General features: G+C 38.4%; 1 pseudogene; it reads right to left on the bottom strand.

The window, feature by feature from the left end:
* Positions 1–16178: 16178 nt before the first annotated feature.
* Positions 16179–16285, bottom strand: LOC137811623 (small nucleolar RNA R71; annotated as a pseudogene).
* Positions 16286–21350: the final 5065 nt, after the last annotated feature.

The raw sequence follows: 21350 nt of genomic DNA, 5'->3' as shown, positions 1-21350 counted from the left end.
TTTATACTTCTAGAAATCAAGGTAACACCTGTTACTTTATTAGATGATTAGTCGGTAAAACCTTTTTCATATAACACTCTTCTCTTATATTAAAGTAATATTTGATCATTTAAAACATATTAATTAATTTTTAAATATTCATTTAATAAATGTAAATGGTTTATATTTTAATAAATAATTAAAATTGTATCATAAATATATTTCTTTTATACTTCTAGAAATCAAAGGAACATGAACTAACACAAATTACCTTTTTTCATAATATTAAATTTAACAATGTAGTTTAATTTCTTACCGTTTCTATCATTTTCAATGTTATTTTGAATATAAAATAAATTAAGTTAAAAAAATGTTACTCAAAAGGTAAAATGATAAGAATTTGTGTACATCAAATAGAGGAATTCACTTCTTCTTTTTATATAAAATGTTCTCATGTTAGGTATCATTATGAAACTGGATGTCTCAACTAGGATGACACCTCAAGTATTAATAATTATTTGTCACCACACGAAAAAAGTATTATTAGAACAAAGGAAAAAAAGAAAGAAAGGAAATATAAGCAAATATGGGGAGACTAGACTAACACTCATATATAAAGAAATATGAGAAAAGCGATACTTAGGTAATTTATACCTATTAATAAAGAATTCTAAGAAAGACTAGTTGGAAGCCTATTAATCCTAAGTTAACAAGCCTGTCAACACATTCACTTCACGAAAAATGTGAGAAATACTAAACCTGATTTTCCCACAGTACTCAAGGAAAGTGTTCCACCTATTACGAAAAATTCGAGAATCATTAGTCCTAACAGTAAATGCATCACAAATCAAGGCAGAATCACATTCAAGCCATAAACTAGTAAGACCCATCTTTTAACATTTTCAATAGCATGTATAACTCCATAAAACTCAGCAACCAAAGCATTTTGAATATCAAGGAAAGTAGAGAAACCACCAATAAACTTACTCATACTCCCCAGAAAATATCACCCTAAGGAGCAAGACTAGGATAACCTCTAGCAACACCATCAGTATTAATTTTAATTCAACATGGTCAAGGAAACTACCATATAACAGGAAGAATATGAAGAACTTTGCCACTCTGGGTGTTAATATCAAAGAACTTAAGCATATTGAAGTCAACCATATCATTCTTCATAGAGTTTTTAGACAAATTACCTACTAGGTGAAATCCAATAGAAAAATTCACTTTATTAATGTTATATACAATTAATATGAATGTTAATAATAGTAATATTACCATTTCTACCATTTTCAATGTTATTTTGAATATGAAATAAATTAAGTTAAAAGAAATATTATTTATTTTACTTAAGTTTAAAGTGTATAATAGTACTTTGTCTTTGAGTGCATCCAAATAAAAATAATTGACTTCTCTTTTAAGGCCCAAAGTTAAAACATAATTTTTAAAAAATATTACTCGATTATATTGATATTGTGAGATCATAAACTTAGAACTTGAATATTATTTAAGATTTTGACCACATAATTATATAATCGAATTAATATTTTAAATTATAAAAATTTAAATATCAAATTAATTTTTTAAATTATAAAAATATGATTCTTATAAACGAAACTGGAAAGACGGTTTAAATATTTAAGTAACACAAATATTCACTTATAATAAAATAACATGATTCAAAACATTGTTACATTGTAAATGTTCTTAATTATTACTTTTGGTAATAATTAATTAAGTTTTGATGATTAATTAAGCTCAAAAGGTAAGTTATTGAAGTAATTTTGAACATAAGAGAAATGTATATAAAAGGAAATATTTTAATTAGTAATTCAAAAACCATTTTAAATCAATCAAACAAAAGCATACAATCACACACATATCTAAGATACTCACAAAAAAAATATCTGTAACATCAAGAAGTTTGTAATATTTTTCAGATACAATAGGCCATCTAACAATAAGGTCTAAATAAGAATATCTAATCTAATCGTAAGGTCTGTAATCTAATAACCTGGTAGACGCTTGGATTGTGCAAACCACTATTAAAATTAAAAAATATTTGATTTGATTTTGTTATCTTAAACCTACGGTGATAATACTGCATATAGAATAAAATTGACTAAGAAAGAATTAAGTATATACATTAATTACCTTATTATCTTTTTACCAACTATTTTAATGTTTATCATGCCATCTCATCTTTTATGAAATGGAATATACTTAGACTCCAATTTAAGAGTTCAAATGAAACTTGAGATATTTATTTTCCTTTTATTTTATTTTAGTGAGTACTCTAAGCCTAACATGTTTTTATTATATCGTACTACTATACCAAAGTAATTTAATGATCATGATATTGATTATTATTACTTTTATTATGTTATTAATATTATTAATACTATTATTATAATCATTAATAATAATATTATTAACATCATTATTAATATAATTATTAGTATTATCATTAATATTAATGTTAATATTATTATTATTATTATTTATTATTTATTATTATTAGTATTAGTAGGATCGTCACGCAAAGACTATTCTCACCGTCGTGAACTGTTTGAGTAGCAACGGCCAAGCCACCACTTTTGCCATCGTGAGCAGCAGCGACCAAGCCACCACTTGTTGCACTGCTTGTTCTACAACGCTACAACTTGCCACAATATCATTTTGAGGTTAGTGTTTTATTTATTATTTATGTTTTTATTAAATGTGTATGTATGTGTTGAATATGTTGATTCTAATTCATAGGATGTTTAGTTTTTAATATTTTTAATTTAGTTTTTAATAAATTAGATAATATTTTTATATATTAAACGTGTTTATTTTAAGTCAGAGAATAATTTTGATTTAGTTTTATAATGAAGTAGATAGTATTTGTATATAATAAAGAGAGTAAGGTTTACTATCTCTGTGGATAATTTTTTAAAAGGTAAATTCAACTTTGAAACGGTCTTGACATCCCAAAAATGTGTTTTTGGAAAATCTGGTTTGGGGTTTAATCCTCAAAACAAGAAAAATGTGATTTCAAAGCCTTTTTCAAAAGTGTCAGAAAAACAATCGATTGAAAGATCGAAACAACCGGTTGTTACATGCTTTTACTGCATGAAAAGATGCCACTCAGTTAGATTCTGTAAAATTAGGAAATATTATGTTCCTAAAGGTATTATGAGATGGATTCCCAAAAGTTCTGAAGTTCCTAGTGATAAAGCTGAATCAAAAGGACCTACATTTATAACGGGACCAAATCTTGTTGCTTGAATTTATTCTGTTGTAGGGATACTAAAAAGAAGCATGGAGTCTTGAGTTATCTGATCAAACTTTTGGAAGAAAAGGATTTTGTCTGGAACTGAATTAAGGTTTTGTACCACCTCAAGGTGTCTTGAAAGCCAAAAGAAGCATTCTTGATCATAAATAATGACTCATTGAAGGGACTTCATGACAAAAGGATAAAACCTTCTTTGTCTTTGCTTTTCTATTATAAATTTATACTAAATTCTTCATCTATACATGTACAATTATATTTTTTTAATTCTTCTCTATTTTTGTTTTAAATCTCAAAACATTGTTGCTGCTGTAGAAAAACAACCGATTATTTCTTCTTTGACAACACTGCATATAATTGATTTAACTTCTTTATGCACTATATCCTTACATATTTTTTTTAAAGGGATTATGAGTCAATAAAGCAGTCATGAGGTTTGATTTGATTTAGGAGAAAGTTGCTTCTTGTCATAAAAGGAATATATTCCATATCTTGGAAATTCAAGTGCCTTTATGACTAGTCAAATCAACATGTGCTGACCATGTGTTTTTCTGGTAAGGGCTGACGTGGTTCTGTGCAAGATTGAACCAGATTCTTATTCTTGAAGACTGAAACCCACTGCATCCAAAGGATCAAAGAGGATATCTACTATGCTATAAAACCCCCTGCAGCTGTTTTTCTACACAAAAAACAACCCATTGGCATATCTCTTACAACATCTCATATCTTCCTCTGTTTTTTTTTTTTTTTTTTTTTTCTGATTTCTCATTTTCTGGTTTCATGGATTCCACTATCTTCAAAAAGGATTAAAACCAGAGCTGTAAGATCGGGAGGACGTCTTGAGGCTGGTTTTTAGGAGACAATGAATTGATTGAGAAATATCGCTTTGAAACAAGTAGAAAAGTGATAAACAATCCAAAAGTTGTCTCTTTTAGATGGTTGAAGAGTCAAAAGCTGGATGATGTGAGAAGACTTCTCAAACTCAAAGAACAACTGCTGAAGAGGTTCTTGGAGATGAAAGGGAACATCTATCCATATCTCATTCGGGTTTTCTACACCAACTTAAAGTTTGAAGGTAACAATCTTGTCTCTCATGTCAAGGGTGTGGATATGAAGATCACTCATGAAGTGTGGGATGCTGTGACTGGCCTAAAGTATGCTGGCTCGAGAATCAACAAAGGGAACAATGGATCACTAAGCAAGATGGGTTTTACCAAGATCAATGGAAGATGGGCAAGTAAGGATGGTGAACATGGTGGTTCCTCAAGTGGCTTTCATGCTGAACATGGTGAAAAAGATCAAGAAGTTGCTGAAGGTGCTTATATGGATGTTCAAGATGAAGAACAACCTGCTACTGACTTGGGTGCTGGAACAAGTGTTGGACATCAAGGAAATAGGACTCTTTCAATGTCTTCCTTCGAGAGTTACATGGTGAATAGGCTAGATGGCTTTGCTGAAAACCAAAGGAATCTTCATGATCTTTGTGTTACAAATTTTCATAACTTTGACAATAGATTTCAAAGCATGGATACATGTTTTCAGACCCTTGATGAACAGATTGAAGCTATTCAGAATCAGTTGTTTGAGCTGCAGTATGGGAAAGAAGATTGAAGAAAAACAACCGGTTGATATCACGAAACAACCGATTGTGAAGCTTGGAAGACAAGTCTTTGTTGTTCTTTCTATGTTTGTATTGCTTTATTTTGGATTATTCTGTTTTTATCTCTTCCTAAAGTCTATTTGTGAAGACAAATAAGGGGGAGAATATGGTTTTTGTGTTGTCCTACAAACTGTTATAACTTTGCTATATCTCTGTTTTAAGTTTCTGCTGCATTATTGGTTTGTATGGAGTTGTTTTTTGGTTAGTTTTGGCTGGTTTTTTGCTTTTTGATTTATGCAGAAAACTAGTTGATGTATGATCATAACCTACTATGAGAGATGTTCTGGATTGCATAGCTTTTTGTTTTGCAGGTGCTGTTTCAGATTCAATCAAGATTAACACAAGCAATCAGGGATTTGTCTTCATCAAATAGGGGGAGATTGTTGATCAAGAGTGATCTAGTGCTTTGAAGAATCCAAATTCAAGATGTTTGATGAAAGGATGGTGTTTTTGTTGTTTTTGGGTGGGATCTGGGTAGAATAGAATGTGATCCACTCCTTTGTTGAATCTAAAACTGATGTGATTTAAAACCTTTTTGAAATCAAGTGTTTTTCCAACTAAGTGAAAAACAACCTGTTGTTTTATCGAATCAAACCTCCCTGATTCTGTTCAAGAATGTCTTCTCGTGCTACTCCCCCCAGGGTCAACCCCAAGGACCTGTATACTTGGGCTTCGAGCGAGCTTCTTGACGAATGCTCATGCTTACTCTCCACCAGGGCCATAAGGGAACACAAAGGGGATTCATGCTCCTATAATCACCGTGCCTTCGCGAGGAGGCACGACGACGACATTGCTGTGCTCCCTTGCACTCTAGGGGAGCCAGTATGTGGAGACGAACGGGCCAACGACGGGATCCCCTTCTTTTACTTCTATCAAGTGGTTTTCAAAACCATCGGCGTGCGCCTGCCCTTCTCCAGGTTTGAGAAGGAACTGCTGACGGAGATCAATGCCGCTCCGGCCCAGTTATATCCCAACAACTAGGCTTTTGTCAAGGCCTTTGACATCCTTTTCGGGTTTCTGGGTTGTGCACCCTCGGTTGACATCTTTCTTCACTTCTTTGAGGTGAAGAGGCAAAGGAACAACCTCTGGGTAACTCTTAGTAACGTTCCTGGCAGAGTTCTCCTGACCCCCTTCCAAAACTCATTCACTGGGTGGAAAGGCCGGTTCTTCAAGATTTGCTGCTCTGACCTCGTTCCCTCCGCCCTGGATGGTTTTCCACTGTACTGGGTGAGGGAGACGAGGGCCCTCAAATCCAAACCCTTCAAGAAGCTAGCCCCGAATGACCAGGTGGTTTGCCGGATTCTCGCTGAGGCGGGAGGTTTTGACTCTGCCACCTTGATCAGTTTGGAGTTCAACGCTGGAACTCTCGAAAAGTATATATGTATGAGTCACTGCCCTAGAAACTTCCTCCTTTATTGCTTTCTATCTGTGTGTGTTTTGCTTCATGGTGTCTCTGACACATTCATCTCCCTTGGTGCAGGTTCGAAAATAAACCAAGAGCGGAGGTCACGACTTTCCCGAGCTCTGCAGACTGAGAGCGGGGCTTCGTCTTCTTCCTGTGCTGACACCGATGGCCACTGAAAAGTTGTTCGTTTGTGTTTTTGTGTGAGTTGTAATGTTTGCCCTATTCGCATTACTCCCATTTGTATCGAACACTGCTTGTAACATCAACTTTACTATACCATACTTGGTTTTTGTAACGCCGCTTTACTTTTGCATACATCTCATATATTGTGCGTTTTTCCTCCGTCACGTTTCTTAGTGGCGCCTGCACTCAGGCGACACCTTTCTTCTTGGCGACGCCTTCTTTCTTGGCGACGCCCATCTTCTTGGCGGCGCCTTTTTTCTTGGCGACGCCCTTTTTACTAGCGACGCCTCACGCTACTTCAAACGGAGAAAGATAACGACTGAGAACCAAGGCACGGTTTTTTCTCAAACTTGTTTTTTCTTTTATTTGGGTGACCTCATTAAAAAACCCCGGAAAGGGAAAAAGAGCGTCTCCTTTAACAAGACTGTTACATAGCTGCTTTACATAAGTCAACTAAAATAAAACTTCAGGTTGGCTGCATTCCAACTGCGCGGGATGGGACCTCCTTCCAAGGTCTCTAGGCTGTACGAACCGTTGCCCTTAGCCTCGGTAACTCTGAAGGGTCCGGTCCACTTGGGAGACAGCTTATTCTCCAGCTCGTATGGGTGGGCTTTCCTCATAACTAGGTCGCCAATCTGAAACTGTCGCGGCTTTACCTTAGAGCTATATTGCCGCTCTACTCTTCTCTTCACCACTTTAGCTTTTATTCTGGCTTCTTCCCTGGCTTTGTCTAGCAGATCCAGGTTTACCCGCCTTTCTTCGTTGGATTCCTCCACCACAAAGTTTTGAAAACGTGGTGAGCTTTCATGTATCTCTACCGGGATCATCGCGTCTGACCCATACACCAAACTGAAAGGCGTCTCCATGGTAGAAGATTGGGGCGTGGTGTGGTATGCCCATACGATCCTTGGAACTTCCTCCGCCCACGCCCCTTTGGCCTTCTCTAACCTTCTCTTTAACCCCCTCAGCAAAACTCTGTTTGCTGACTCCACTTGCCCGTTGGTCTGGGGGTGTTCGACTGATGCGAACACTTGCTTGATACCTATCTCAGCGCACAGATTTCTCAACTGCTGACTGGCAAAATGGGTCCCGTTATCGGATATCAAACGCCTAGGTACGCCAAAGTTACACACAATGTTCTTCCACACAAAGTGTTGTACCTTATGCGCAGTGATCTATGCCACGGGCTCTGCCTCTATCCACTTGGTGAAGTACTCGATGGCAACGATCAAATACTTCATCTGCCTTATCGCCAGTGGGAACGGGCTCAGGATGTCAATTCCTCATGTATGAAAAGGCCACGGGCTATATATGGATCGCAGTTCTTCTGGCGGCGCCTTGTGCCAGTCAGCGTGCTTTTGGCATTGCCTGCAGCATTGGGCGTGTCGCGCACAGTCCTCTTTTACTGTTGGCCAGAAGAACCCTGCGCGTATCACCTTGGAGGCTAAGGACCTTCCCCCTACGTGGCTCCCGCAAATGCCTTCGTGGAGTTCCGCCATTATCCTTGTACACTCGTCGCCACTTACACACGTTAGGATAGGGTGAGTGAAACCATGCCTGAACAACACTCCATCCACCAGAGTATATCTTGTGGCATTTCTCTTGACCTTCTTACCCTCTTCCGGCTCCACTGGGAGAGCCCCATCCGCCAGGTACCGTTTGTATGGCGTCATCCAGGTGTCTCCCTCGACTAGGACACATACCTGCATTTGCCTTCCTTCTTCAGGCATATCCGCGTACATGCTGATGCGGGGCGTCTTCAGCGTATCTTGGGTCAGAGAGCGATGATTCCTTGGACTCTCTCTTGATGTACAGATCTGGAGGACATCCACCCTGTTATCTTCCACGAATTTACGCGGAGCTTTGAGCGTCTCTTGGATCACTGTCCTCTGCCTACCCCCCTTGCCTGAGCTGGCCAGCTTGGCAAGCAGGTCGGCTCTGACATTCTGCTCCCTTGGGACATGTATCAGCTCAAGAGCATTAAATGCTCCCTTCAATAGTTGGACGTATTTTAGATACGCCGCCATCTGTGGGTCCTTCGCCTGGAACTCACCCGACACCTGCCCCGTAATCAGCTGGGAATCGCTTTTCACCAGGAGGTTCTGTGCGCCCATCTCCTTGGCCAGGAGCATTCCTGCTCTCAGGGCTTCATATTCCGCCTGATTATTACTTGCCTTAAAAGCGAAGCGCAGAGCTTGCTCAATCAGTACGCCGTTGGGTCCCTCCAAGACTATAACCGCACCACTCCCTTGTTGGTTGGAAGAGCCATCAACCGAGAGCAACCACTGCGAGCCCACCTCCACCTCTTGTTCACCTCCGGGCGAGAGTTCCGCTATAAAATCTGCGTACACTTGCCCTTTGATGGATCCTCTAGGCTCATACTGAATGTCGAATTCTGACAGCTCCACCGCCCAGCGCACCATTCTTCCCGCCACGTCAGGCTTCTGCAGCACCTTCTGTATAGGGAGGTTTGTCATCACTACCACCGTAAAGCTGTGGAAGTAATGACGGAGCCTCCTGGCTGAAAACACCACTGCTAACGCTGCCTTCTCCAGCGCCTGGTATCTCGTCTCAGCGCCTTGTAATGCCTTGCTCACGAAATAGATGGGCTTTTGACTCTGGTCCTGCTCCTGGACTAACACAGAGCTGATAGCCCGCTCCGTTACCGTGAAGTATAGTCGGAGGGGCACACCTGTTACCGGTTTGCAGAGGACCGGTGGCGTCGCCAGGTACTCTTTTAACTTAATGAAAGCCGCTTCGCATTCGTCAGTCCATGCAAAGCGACTATTTCTCTTGAGGCACTGGAAATATGGGTGCCATTCGCCATTCGCCATTCGCCATTCGCCATTCGCCCTGTCAGCTGCTGCACTTCCTTTACCGACGTCGGGCTTCGCATGGCGATGATCGCTGCACATTTGTCGGGGTTCGCTTCTATCCCCCTCTCTGTGAGCATAAAACCCAAGAACTTACCGGCCTCTACCCCGAAGACACACTTCTCAGGGTTTAGCTTGAGGCGGTACTTGGATATTGTGACGAACAACTCCTCTAGGTCTGCCATGTGTTGTAACCTATCCTGCGACGCCACTACCATGTCATCCACGTAGGCTTACGCATTCCTCCCTAGCATGGGCGTCAGGACCTTGTCCATTAGCCTTTGGTATGTGGCGCCTGCGTTTTTCAGCCCAAAAGGCATCACCTTATAACAGTAACTGCAACTATCCGTCATGAATGCAGTTTTACTCTCATCTCTCGGGTGCATCTTGATCTGGTTGTACCCCGAGAATGCGTCCAGGAAGCTCAGCACCTTGTTGTCGGATGCACTATCCACCAACGCGTCGATGCTGGGTAGTGGGTACGAGTCCTTCGGGCACGCTTTATTCAAGTCCGTGAAGTCCACGCACATCCTCCACTTCCCATTCGCCTTCTTCACCAAGACGACGTTGGCTAGCCACTCAGGGTATTAAATCTCCCTGATGTGGCCAACACTCAACAGCTTCTGCGTTTCATCCTTTACCACCAGCTGCCTCTCTTCGTTAAACTTTCTCCTTCTTTGGCGCACGGGGCGGACCGTGGCGTCCATGCTGACCTGGGACGTCTTCGTGCGCGACCTCAACCGTCAGCTAGGGACTCCTTCCCGCTGGTTACCTATGGATTCCTGCAAAGAAGGACAAAAGGGTGCCCTAGCGGCCATTTGCACTCCGACGCTCAAGTCAGCCAGCAAGAAACACCAAAAACTATGCACCTCCATATCGGAGCACCGCGTATGGCACTCTGAAGGTGGTAAAAAGGAAACTGTGTCTAGTGTCTATTTCTCCTTCTAGCAAAGATCTTTCCCTAGTCCCTTGTGCGTAACCTCAAGGCTCGAGCAAGCAACTAGAGAGTTTTTGGGAAATTTGCCAAAGGTTCCAACCCTGTTTCCAACATGCTCGGCGATATTTAAACTACCCAAGCATTTAAAGCGCCTTAAAGCGCTTTTAATCATAAAACGTAACGCACTTAATTAACGCGTCAAATTAGAAAACGTAGCGCATTTAAGACGTTGAAACGCTTGGGAGCCTTTATAGTACCTTAAACGCTCAAAACAGAAACTGTATTAAATGACTTTAATTACCTGGTACCTGACTAAATGGTGCTTCTATTCTGACCTGGCTGTCGTACACGTGGAGGGCCTCACAGCGCCATGGCCCAATCTGGGGACGTTTCTACGTGTGAGTCCTCCTGCTTGGGAGTGCTACTGCGCAAGGGGTGACTTTTTGGGTGCCAACTCATGCCCCCAATCATCTAGTCACTCACTTTGAGAGCGTATCTACCTTCCTCTCGTACCCTGCACCTGGCTACCTTAGGCATGACCCTCCCCTTGAGTCGTATCTGTCCCACAGGCGTCTCTGGGACGGCAGGGGTACTTCACGAGTCAGGCTGCCCTACACTGGTGCTATCACTATGGCCTTGAAGCCACCTTTTCCTTCTCTTTATCACTACCCCGGATTATCGGGACCTGAGGCCTTTCCACGGCGTCGCTCCCTCCATGGTCTTTCCTACCCATGGGTATTGGGGAACCGCGCTGTGACTGCCTTGACTTAATGATATTTGATCTTGGCGACGCCCTGGTTGGGCGACGCCTCCACCTAGGCGACGCCTCGCCTTGGCGACGCTTCCTCTTAGCGACGCTGGTACTTGGCGTCTCTTCACCTAGGCGACGCCTTGTGTTGACTTTGACTCCTGGCGTTGACTTTGACCTTGACTTTGTCAACGCCCGGATACGGGACGGTACAACTTCTGACTCGATAAACTTGTCATAAAAAGAGTCATTAAGTTTTTGGCATCGTTATCAGGGAACAATTGAATTTTTTAGAAGAAATTCCTAAATATTGTGAATACTCAAATTGTTTTTATGTTTTTGTTAATTTTTTTTTAATATTATGTTATTTTTGCTTATTATATTTAATTTGTTCATTTTATTTTAAATTGCAGATTTGTTTGTATTTTCAGATTTATTTGAATTTATTTTTTTTCAATTTTAATTTTTTAAATAAATATTCTATTACTGCTAGTGAATCCTTGTGCTCACCCTTTATTTACCTATCTTATATGATATTAAGAGGTCAAATAACAAAAGACCAATTATATTTGAAACAAAGATTGAAAGGGCAGTAAAAAAAAACAACAACAGAAAGACAAAGATAAAAGAGAGGCAAAGAAACACTAGAGAGGAGTCCTCAACCACTTTTTCTTTTTTGACTAATATTTTTTAGGAGGAAAACAACATGACAGAACATCAAGTACCACCTCCAAGGAGGACACTTAGAGATTATGACATGCAATAGGGGCTTAGACATGAAACCCATGTTCTTTTCAGTCTCATCAGTACCCATTATGAGGATCCATATACACATTTGGCTACATTTTATGAATTGGTGGGAACAATGGGCTTTCAATAAAGTGATATTGAAAATGATTATATGTGTTTGTTTCCTTTTTCATTGGCATGAAAGGCTAAAGAATGGCTCAAATCACATCCAAATCAGAGTCTCACTAGCTAGCAGGGTGTAGAGGGAAAATTTCTGCAAAGATTTTTTCCAATCTCTCGCTACATCAAAGTTGTTAATCAAGAGTGATCAAAGGCTTTGAAAAATCCAAATCCAAGTGTTTGATGCAAGGCTGATGTTGCTGTTGTGTTTAGGATAGGATCTGGGTAGTTTAGTTGTGTAATACACTCTTTGTTGAATCTAAAGATAATGTGTTTTAAAACCTTTTTGAGATTAAAGTGTTTTTCAAACTAAGTGAAAAACAACTTGTTGTTTTGTCGAAACAACCGATTGTTTTTCTCTTAGGTGTTTTTGAAAAGGTTGAAAACTGTTTTGGTTGGTTGACTTGCTGTCAAACCAAAACAATCGATTGTTTCGTGATTTCAATCGATTGTTTGTTTGAAAATCCTAACAGAATTTTGTTTTGTTAGTTGAGTGTGCTTTAAATGATTTTCAACTGAATACGCTCGTCTATTAAATGCTTTAACCAATCTTTGAAAGTTATAAATAGTTTATTTATGCTTTATAACAAACAAGAAAAACATATTTGAGTTTTTCAGTTGAGAAAGATTGCTTTCAAGTTTTGAACATTCACATTCAGCTTTGGGTTTTCTCAAGAGAGGGTGGATCACATATGTATTGATTTCAGATTGTTCTGTAAACAAGTGTAATTCGTTCTGAACATTTTGTAAATTCTGGTGTTGTTGCCAAGGAGTGTTGTGTGCTCTTGAGGTTGTCAAGATCAACATTCTAGGTGTGTGTTGTGCCAAAGGAAGTGTGTTTCTTGAAGGGTTCAAGGTCACTTCTTTGATTGCTTACTAAATTGCTCAGTGGCTTCTTGGTTTAAGAGTGAACCAATATAAACTGTTTGTGTATCTCCTTCTTCCCTTAAACTCATTTAAGTTCAGTTGTTATTGCTTTGCTAGTATAAAAAACCGATTGTTTTTCTGGTGCTTTGTTGTTTTGTGCTTTATATCTTGGCTAACTGAATTTCTAATTGAGTTTCATACAAAGGATTTTGTTCTAGCTGATAAATTTTTCAATAACCCCCTTTAAACAATTCACCCCTTTCTCGTTTAAGGCCACATATTCTAACAATGTTAGTGGAGAACATCATTGGACAGATAAAGGAGGGTGTTTCTACACGTAGCTCTATCTAAACATTCTGCAGGAACACTATTTTTGTCTCTCAAGTTGAACCAAAGTTTATTGAAGAAGCTCTTAAAGATGAAAAATAGGTGGAAGCTATGCAAGAAGAGTTGAATCAGTTTGTTAGGAATGATGTGTGGTTTCTGGTTCCCAAGACAGATGAGATGAACATGATTGGATCTAAATGGGTTTTCAGAAACAAGCTTGATGAGGCTGGAGTAATTACAAAGAACAAGGCAAGGCTAGTTGCCAAAGGCTACAATCAAGAGGAAGGGATTGACTATGGAGAAACCTTTGCCCCTGTTGCAAGATTGGAAGCTGTGGGATTGCTGCTGGCTTTTGCTTGTATGAGTGGATTCAAACTCTTTCAAATGGATGTGAAGAGTGTTTTTCTTAATGGCTTTATCAATGAAGAAGTGTATGTTGAGCAACCACCGGGTTTTGAGGATCATCAACATCCCAATCATGTTTTTAAGTTGAAAAAGGCATTGTATGGGCTTAAGCAAGCTCCAAGGCAGTGGTATGAGAGGCTTAGCAATTTCCTTTTGTCACATGATTATGAAAGAGGAATGATTGACAAAACTCTCTTCATCAAGAAGTCAAATTATGAAATTATCCTAGTGCAAATCTATGTTGATGAGATCATCTTTGGTGCTACCCAGTTTGTGTGAAGAATTTGTGACAGCTATGCAAGGTGAGTTTGAAATGTCTATGATGGGGGAACTTTCTCTCTTTCTTGGATTGCAGGTCAAACAAACAAAGGATGGGATCTTTCTATGCCAATCAAAATATTGCAAAGAAATTCTCAAGAAATTTGAAATGGAAAGTTGTAAGGAAGCAAGCACACCCATGCCTTCAAGCTGTTATATGGATGCAAATGCTGTTGGAAAAGGGGTAGATCAAACAAAATACAGAGGTTTAATTGGTTCCTTACTCTATCTCACAGCAAGTAGACTGAATATCATGTTTGTTTTATGTCTTTGTGCAAGATATCAAGCAAATCCAAAGGAATCTCACTTCAAATATGCAAAAAGGATTCTTAAATATCTCAAAGGAACAACCAATGTTGGTCTATGGTATCCTTCTCACTCTTCTATAAACTTAATTGGTTATTCAGATTATGATTTTACAGGGTGTAAGCTGGACAGAAAAAGCTCAAGTGACACTTGTCATCTTCTTGGATCAAGCCTCTTCTCTTGGCATAGTAAGAAGCAAGCTTGTGTAGCTCTTTCTACTGCAGAGGCTGAATACATTGCTGCTGGGAGTTGCTGTGCATAAATACTTTGGCTTAAACAACAACTTGCAAATTTTGGATTGAAGATTAACAAGGTTCCTTTGCTTTGTGACAACACAAGTGCTATAAATCTCACTAAAAATCAGATTCAACGCTCAAGAACTAAGCACATTGAGATTCGTCATCACTTCATATGGGATCATGTGAGCAATGGAGATTGTGAAGTGAAATTCATTGAAACAAAACTGCAACTGGCTGATATATTCACAAAACCTCTACCAAAAGAAAGGTTTTTCTTCTTAAGAAATGAGTTAGGCATTCTTGACTCTCAAAATCTCTCTTAAACTGTTTTTTAATTCTTAAAATCTATTTGTGAAGACAAATAGGGGGAAAATTGGTTGGTTTTGGTGTTGTCTGCTCTCTATAAAATGTTTCAAACTATTAAATCTCTCCAATTTCTAAAATTGGAACTATTTTCCTGCTTCTACTGAAAGAAAGAATCGATTGAATAGAGGAAACAACCGGTTGTTTGTCTGATACAGTGCTTAGTGAATTTCTTTTCTAACCTACTACTATAGATGTTGTGTATTGCATAAAGTGTTGTTTTGCAGGAACTGCTTCAGATTCAAACAAAGTCCAACACAAGCAACTAGGGATTTATCTTCATCAAATAAGGGGAGATTGTTGATTAAGAGTGATCAAAGGCTTTGAAAAATCCAAATCCAAGTGTTTGATGCAAGGCTGAAGTTGCTGTTGTGTTTAGGATAGGATCTGGGTAGTTTAGTTGTGTAATACACTATTTGTTGAATCTAAAGATAATGTGTTTTAAAACCTTTTTGAGATTAAAGTGTTTTTCTAACTAAGTGAAAAACAACTTGTTGTTTTGTCGAAACAACCGATTGTTTTTCTCTTAGGTGTTTTTGAAAAGGTTGAAAACTGTTTTGGTTGGTTGACTTGCTGTCAAACCAAAACAATCGATTGTTTCGTGATTTCAATCGATTGTTTGTTTGAAAATCCTAACAGAATTTTGTTTTGTTAGTTGAGTGTGCTTTAAATGATTTTCAACTGAATACGCTCGTCTATTAAATGCTTTGACCAATCTTTGAAAGTTATAAATAGTTTATTTATGCTTTATAACAAACAAGAAAAACATATTTGAGTTTTTCAGTTGAGAAAGATTGCTTTCAAGTTTTGAACATTCACATTCAGCTTTGGGTTTTCTCAAGAGAGGGTGGATCACATATGTATTGATTTCAGATTGTTCTGTAAACAAGTGTAATTCGTTCTGAACATTTTGTAAATTCTGGTGTTGTTGCCAAGGAGTGTTGTGTGCTCGAGGTTGTCAAGATCAACATTCTTGGTGTGTGCTATGCCAAAGGAAGTGTGTTTCTTGAAGGGTTCAATGTCACTTCTTTGGTGGTTTGTGTGTAATCGGTGTTGATTGCTTAGTGGATTGCCCAATGGCTTTTAGGGACTGGATGTAGCTCTTGGTTTAAGAGTGAACCAGTATAAACTGTTTGTGTATCTCTTTCTTCCCTTAAACTCATTTAAATTCAGTTGTTATTTCTTTGCTGGTATAAACAACCGATTGTTTCGAAGAAACAACCGATTGTTTTTCTGGTGCTTTGTTGTTTTGTGTTTATATCTTGGCTAACTGAATTTCTGATTGAGTTTCATACAAAGGATTTTGTTCTAGCTGAAAAAAATTTCAAAAACCCCCTTTAAACAATTAACCCATTTCTCGTTTAAGGCCACATATTCTAACAAAAGTAAAGTCTGAAATTTCTATGTTCAGATAAAGAGCAAATGAAGCGTTTTGTGAGACATGGGAGAGATTCAAAATGATGCCGAGAAAATGCCCAAATCATGGGTTTGAAGATATTGCTCAACTGAGCATATTTCTTAATGGTCTCAAATATGATACAAAGATGCTCCTAGATGTTGTTGTAGAACATGAAGGCTTTGATGAAACCAAATATGTGATAAGAGCTTGATGCTTTTCTGCTTTGATTGAAGCTTAGTTCTAGGGTGTTTAGAATTCTTGTAAAGGCGATTCTTAATCCTATGTACAGGCTGAATCAATATGTTTTAGAAGAAAAAAATGTTTTTCTAAGCAAAGAGAAAAACAATCGGTTGAATTCACAATATAATCGGTTGTTTTACACCTAGCTTGTTTGAAGGGTTTCAAAATTGTTTTTGATTTGGTTAACTAACTATCAAAACCAATTCAACCGGTTAAAACAACATTTCAACCGGTTGATTGTCACATTTCTTAACAGCTTTTCAAAAACCTGTTAAATCTATTTTTAGTTGAATTAAAACTGATTTGGCTCATGATTAACTCCCTAAAACTACTAGATTTAAGATCTATAAATATGGTTTCTCTTTGTATTAAAAAACATACAGAAAGTGAGATTGAACATGTTTTTTAGAAGAGATTTGATTCAAAGTTTTGGAAGATTGCCTAAAGGATGTGCATTGGTTTAAGAACTGATCTTAGGAGCTCTGTGATTCCTAAAATACCAGGTGTAATTTGTTCCTATTTTATTCTTGTAATTGTTTTTTTTTGTTATACTTGTAAAGTTTGTTAACCTGTAAGGTCAGAGGGTGTTCTAACTGTAGTTGTGTGAAAAGAAAAAAGGGTGAGTGTTCTTGTGTGGTCAAGATCTCCTTTTTGTGGTGTTGAGTGTTTGTAATCTGTGATTGATTGCTAGTGAAATACCCAGTGGTTGTTCTGGGGACTGGATGTAGCTCAGAGGTTGAGTGAACCAGTATAAATTGATTGTGTAATCTCTCTCTCTCTCTCTCTCTCTCTCACTCATTATAAACTGTTTGATTTAATTTTTGTCTCTGTTGCTATAAACAACCGGTTAAAACGAAATTTCAACCGATTGTTTTTCTGTAAACAGTTTTAATTGCTTTGATTGTTTGGCTTCCCTGATTGCTCTTTCTGTGATTGTTGATAAAACTTCATTCTTAGTCAATTTTTGCGAAATTCTTTTGTCAAACAATCCACCCCCCTCTTGTATAGGTCATTAATTCTATCAATTGGCATCAAGAGTTAGGTTCTTGAAAATTATTCAAGCTTTTTTCTCTCTAAAACTTTTTTAATGGCTGATAAACTACCTTTTAGGGAAGGTGCTTCTATAAACAGACCACCATTGTTTTGTGGTGTGAATTACCAATTTTGGAAAGTTAGGATGAAGATTTGTATGCAATCCACAGATAAAGGAATTTGGGAAGCAATTGAAAATGGTCATTTTATTCCTCGAGTAAAAAAAGATGAGGTATTTGTTGATAAGCCTCCATCTGAATAGACTAAGGCTGAAAGCAAAAAGGCAAAGTTTGATTGGATTGCTAAAAATATTATAACTTCTGCTTTAAGCTCTGATGAAATGTGGGATATCCTTGAGGTCACACATGAGGGAACCAATGATGTGAATAAGGCACGATGCTCTCATTCATGAGTATGAATTATTCAAAATACAGAAAGTGGAAAAAATTTCTGATATGCAGAAACGCTTTTCTCACATTGTGAATCACCTAATGAGTCTTGGAAAAAGCTTTGACAAAGAGGAGCTAAACATAAAGATTTTGAAGTGTTTTGATAGGTCTTGGCAGCCAAACTACCATTTCTGAATCAAAGGATCTAACATCCACGACAACAACTTCATTGTTTGGTAAGCTAAGGGAACATGAGCTTTAAATGAATAGGTTGGTTGTCCAAGAAAGTGAGGATAAACACAGCAAAGGAATATCCCTGAAAGCAGCTAACTACAAAAGGCATCAAGATTCCAGTGATAGTGAAGAAGACACAATGAGCTTGCTTTCAAGAAAGTTTAGTAAATTCTTAAAAAAAACAGCAAAGGCCAATCTTCAAAAAGGTATAATTCCAAGAAACTGAATGATTTTAATCCTAATAAATATACCTGTTATGGATGTGGTGAACAGGGACACATCAAGGCTGAGTGTCCTAACAATGAGAGCAAGGAAAAAGATGATTTCAAAGGATAAAAGAGAGGAAAATCCAAGAAATCTTACATAGCTTGGGATGACAAGAAGATGCAGAAGCAAATCTATGGTTAAAGGCATCAACATCAAGCAATATAAGCTCATCTTCATTAGTCAAAGGTAACAACTACTACCAACTACTTGAAGCATTTAATGAAAGACATGAAAAAGCTAATAGTTTGGCTCTCTTGAACAACCGGTTGAAAGGATTGAACAACTGGCTTGAAAACATAGTTAAATCACTAGAAGAAGATTTGGAAAAATCTAAAGTTGATTTTGAAAATTTGGATTTGATTTACAAGAATTTTTCTTGCATGTGTGACTCAAGTTTTTGTGAAAACTGTGAATCTCTTGAAAAGAAGGTTCACCATCTTGTGAAAACTGTGGATAAGCTTACAACTGGAAAATTCAACTTTGAGAATGTTCTTGCATCTCAAAATTGTGTTTTTGGAAATGTAGGTTTAGGATTTTATCCACAGAGCAAAAAGAATGGGATTTCAAAACCTTCTTCAATAGTGCGAGAAAATCAACCGATTAAAAAAATGAAACAACCGGTTGTTAAATGCTTTTACAGTATGAAGAGAGGTCATTCTGTTAGATTTTGCAGAATTCGTAAATTTCTTGTTCCTAAAGGTATCTTTAAATGGACTCCAAGAAATATTGATGGTTCTAAAGATAAATCTAACATGAAAGGTCCCAAATTCTTTAAGGGATCAAACCTTGTTATTTGATAAGTTTTCTTTTGCAAAACTTTGCCTCCAAATGAAGGATCTGTAGAATTAGGATCTCATGGATGCAAACAAGCAAGACAATGCCTTAGTTCTAAAAATTAAGAATTGCTTCAAATGTGTAATATAAACTTGAAGGATAACTCTTTGTTCTTCTTATAGTTGAACATTCAATTTGAAATCCAATTATGTATTTTCACTCTTAAAGCTCTGGATTATTTTATTTGTATTCCTTTTGTTTCAATACAAAACTATGTGCTTTAATTTGAATCCTTGTATATTCAATTTCTGTTAAAAGAATTTGGTTTTTCAAACTTCATTCAGTTGTTGCAGAAATTCAATCGATTGTTTCTAGGAAACAACCGATTTTTTCAACCCTGGTCAAATCTGTATTAATTCTCTGTGCTTTGATTTGCGTTTCTGATCAATCCTAGTGATGTTTGTGTTCAACAAGGCATTAGTTACAACTTTGAATACTAATTCTCTCTGCAATAACTGCTCTTCATGGAATATATTCTTCTAAACTTTGGAAATTAAAATTCTTTTAAGTTTGGTCAAATGAGCATGTGATTTTTCTATGCTTTCTGCTAGGGTCTAACAGACTGCTTTATTGCTTCTGATTGGATTCCTTTTCAGTTTAAATTTAACCCACTAAATGCCAAAACTTTGACTGACTGTTCTGATTATAAATATAGGTTATTAGTTGCAATTGTTCACAATAAACAACCTATTTTTTTCTCTCTACACTAAATTTGTTTTGCAGTTTGCCCACATCCTCTCTCTCTAACTAAACCATGGGATCAACACCTCTATCATCTAAGAGGATGAAGATAAGGGCAATAAGGAATGCAGGAAAACTGGAAAGCTGGTTTTCAGGAGAATCCGAACTAATTGAGAAGTTCCTACATGAAACAAGTAGGAAAATTGTCAACACTCCAAAGCTTGTTTCTTTCACTTGGATGAAACAACAGAACCTTACTATGGTGAGGAGTCTTTTGAAGGAGCAAAGACTGAAAAGATTCCTTGAGATGTCTAGAAATATCTATCCAGATTTGGTGAAGGTATTCTACACAAACCTTCAATTCAATGGTGATATTCTCAACTCTCATGTCAAGGGGGTGGACATTGAAATCACCAATGAGGTTTGGACTGCCATAACTGGGCGAAAATACTCTGGATTAAGAATCAACAGAGGAAATCTTGGAGTGATAGAAGAGTTCAACAAAATGCAATTTGATCCTGCCTGTTGACCAGGACGCAAGAGCCTTGCCTCATCAAATCTGGATCGACTTTGCACCGTGCTAGCTTCCGTCCTTCGCCTTGATTCACCTCAAGAACCTGCAAAAGACAGAACGGCGCCGCTGCGGCCGATCGCGCTCCGACGCCCAAGTCAGCGACTGAACCACGAAAATACTAAGAGAAAACTAAGAACTTCAGGAACCGTGCAATATTCTCTCTCAGCGTACTCAAGTTCTCGCAAGCGTAAAAGAAGTATTCTAAAACGCGCATACCTCAGAAGTTCGTTAGGATCCCTTATATACTTGTGCGCTTTCTCTCTCCTGACAGTTACACATCTGGACACGTGGCTCGCATCCAGCTGTACACGTGTCACCATCTGGAGCATTCTTGACTTGAGCGTCACCTCTTACTCTTCAGGCTGTTCGACTAAGTTACTTATGCAGGAAGCAACTCAGCGTGTAGCTGCCTTAGAGCACGATCTCTTCTGTGTGGCGAGTACGGGTATCTTCATACACACCTTCCCTATGGTCTCGTCGGCCGCCATTATACTCTACTTTACTTACTTCACTGTGCATGCTCGGGTAAGCTATTCCCCGACCTCAACCTCTGGCCAGCTGGGAAACGACTATCTGACGACTTCATCCTTTGCTTCGAAAGCCTGGAACAAGCTTTCCCGATCTTTCGGCGATGTCCTCCTCTCGGCGATCTCCGATCGCCTTGTTGCCTGGGTTCACACCCGGCGACTACGACACAAACTTGGTGACCGCCGGTTTAGGTATGCTAGAGATTGGGGCACGCCAACTTAACGACTGGCGATCACACGAACCCCCCGACGTCCTTCCCTTTTGCCAGCCAGGTGCCCCGTTCAACACGCTTATACTATTGCTTGCGGCCACGTCATCAATTCCGACTACCTGGGCGGTACACAAGCCCCCAGGTCTTAAGCGAAGACTTGTCCAG

This window comes from Phaseolus vulgaris, chromosome 11 (genome assembly GCF_051622355.1).
Source record: "Phaseolus vulgaris cultivar YP4 chromosome 11, ASM5162235v1, whole genome shotgun sequence".
In the NCBI taxonomy this organism is placed as follows: domain Eukaryota; kingdom Viridiplantae; phylum Streptophyta; class Magnoliopsida; order Fabales; family Fabaceae; genus Phaseolus; species Phaseolus vulgaris.
Note: the sequence above shows the minus strand (reverse complement) of the source record. Positions and strands in the feature narration are given on the sequence as shown.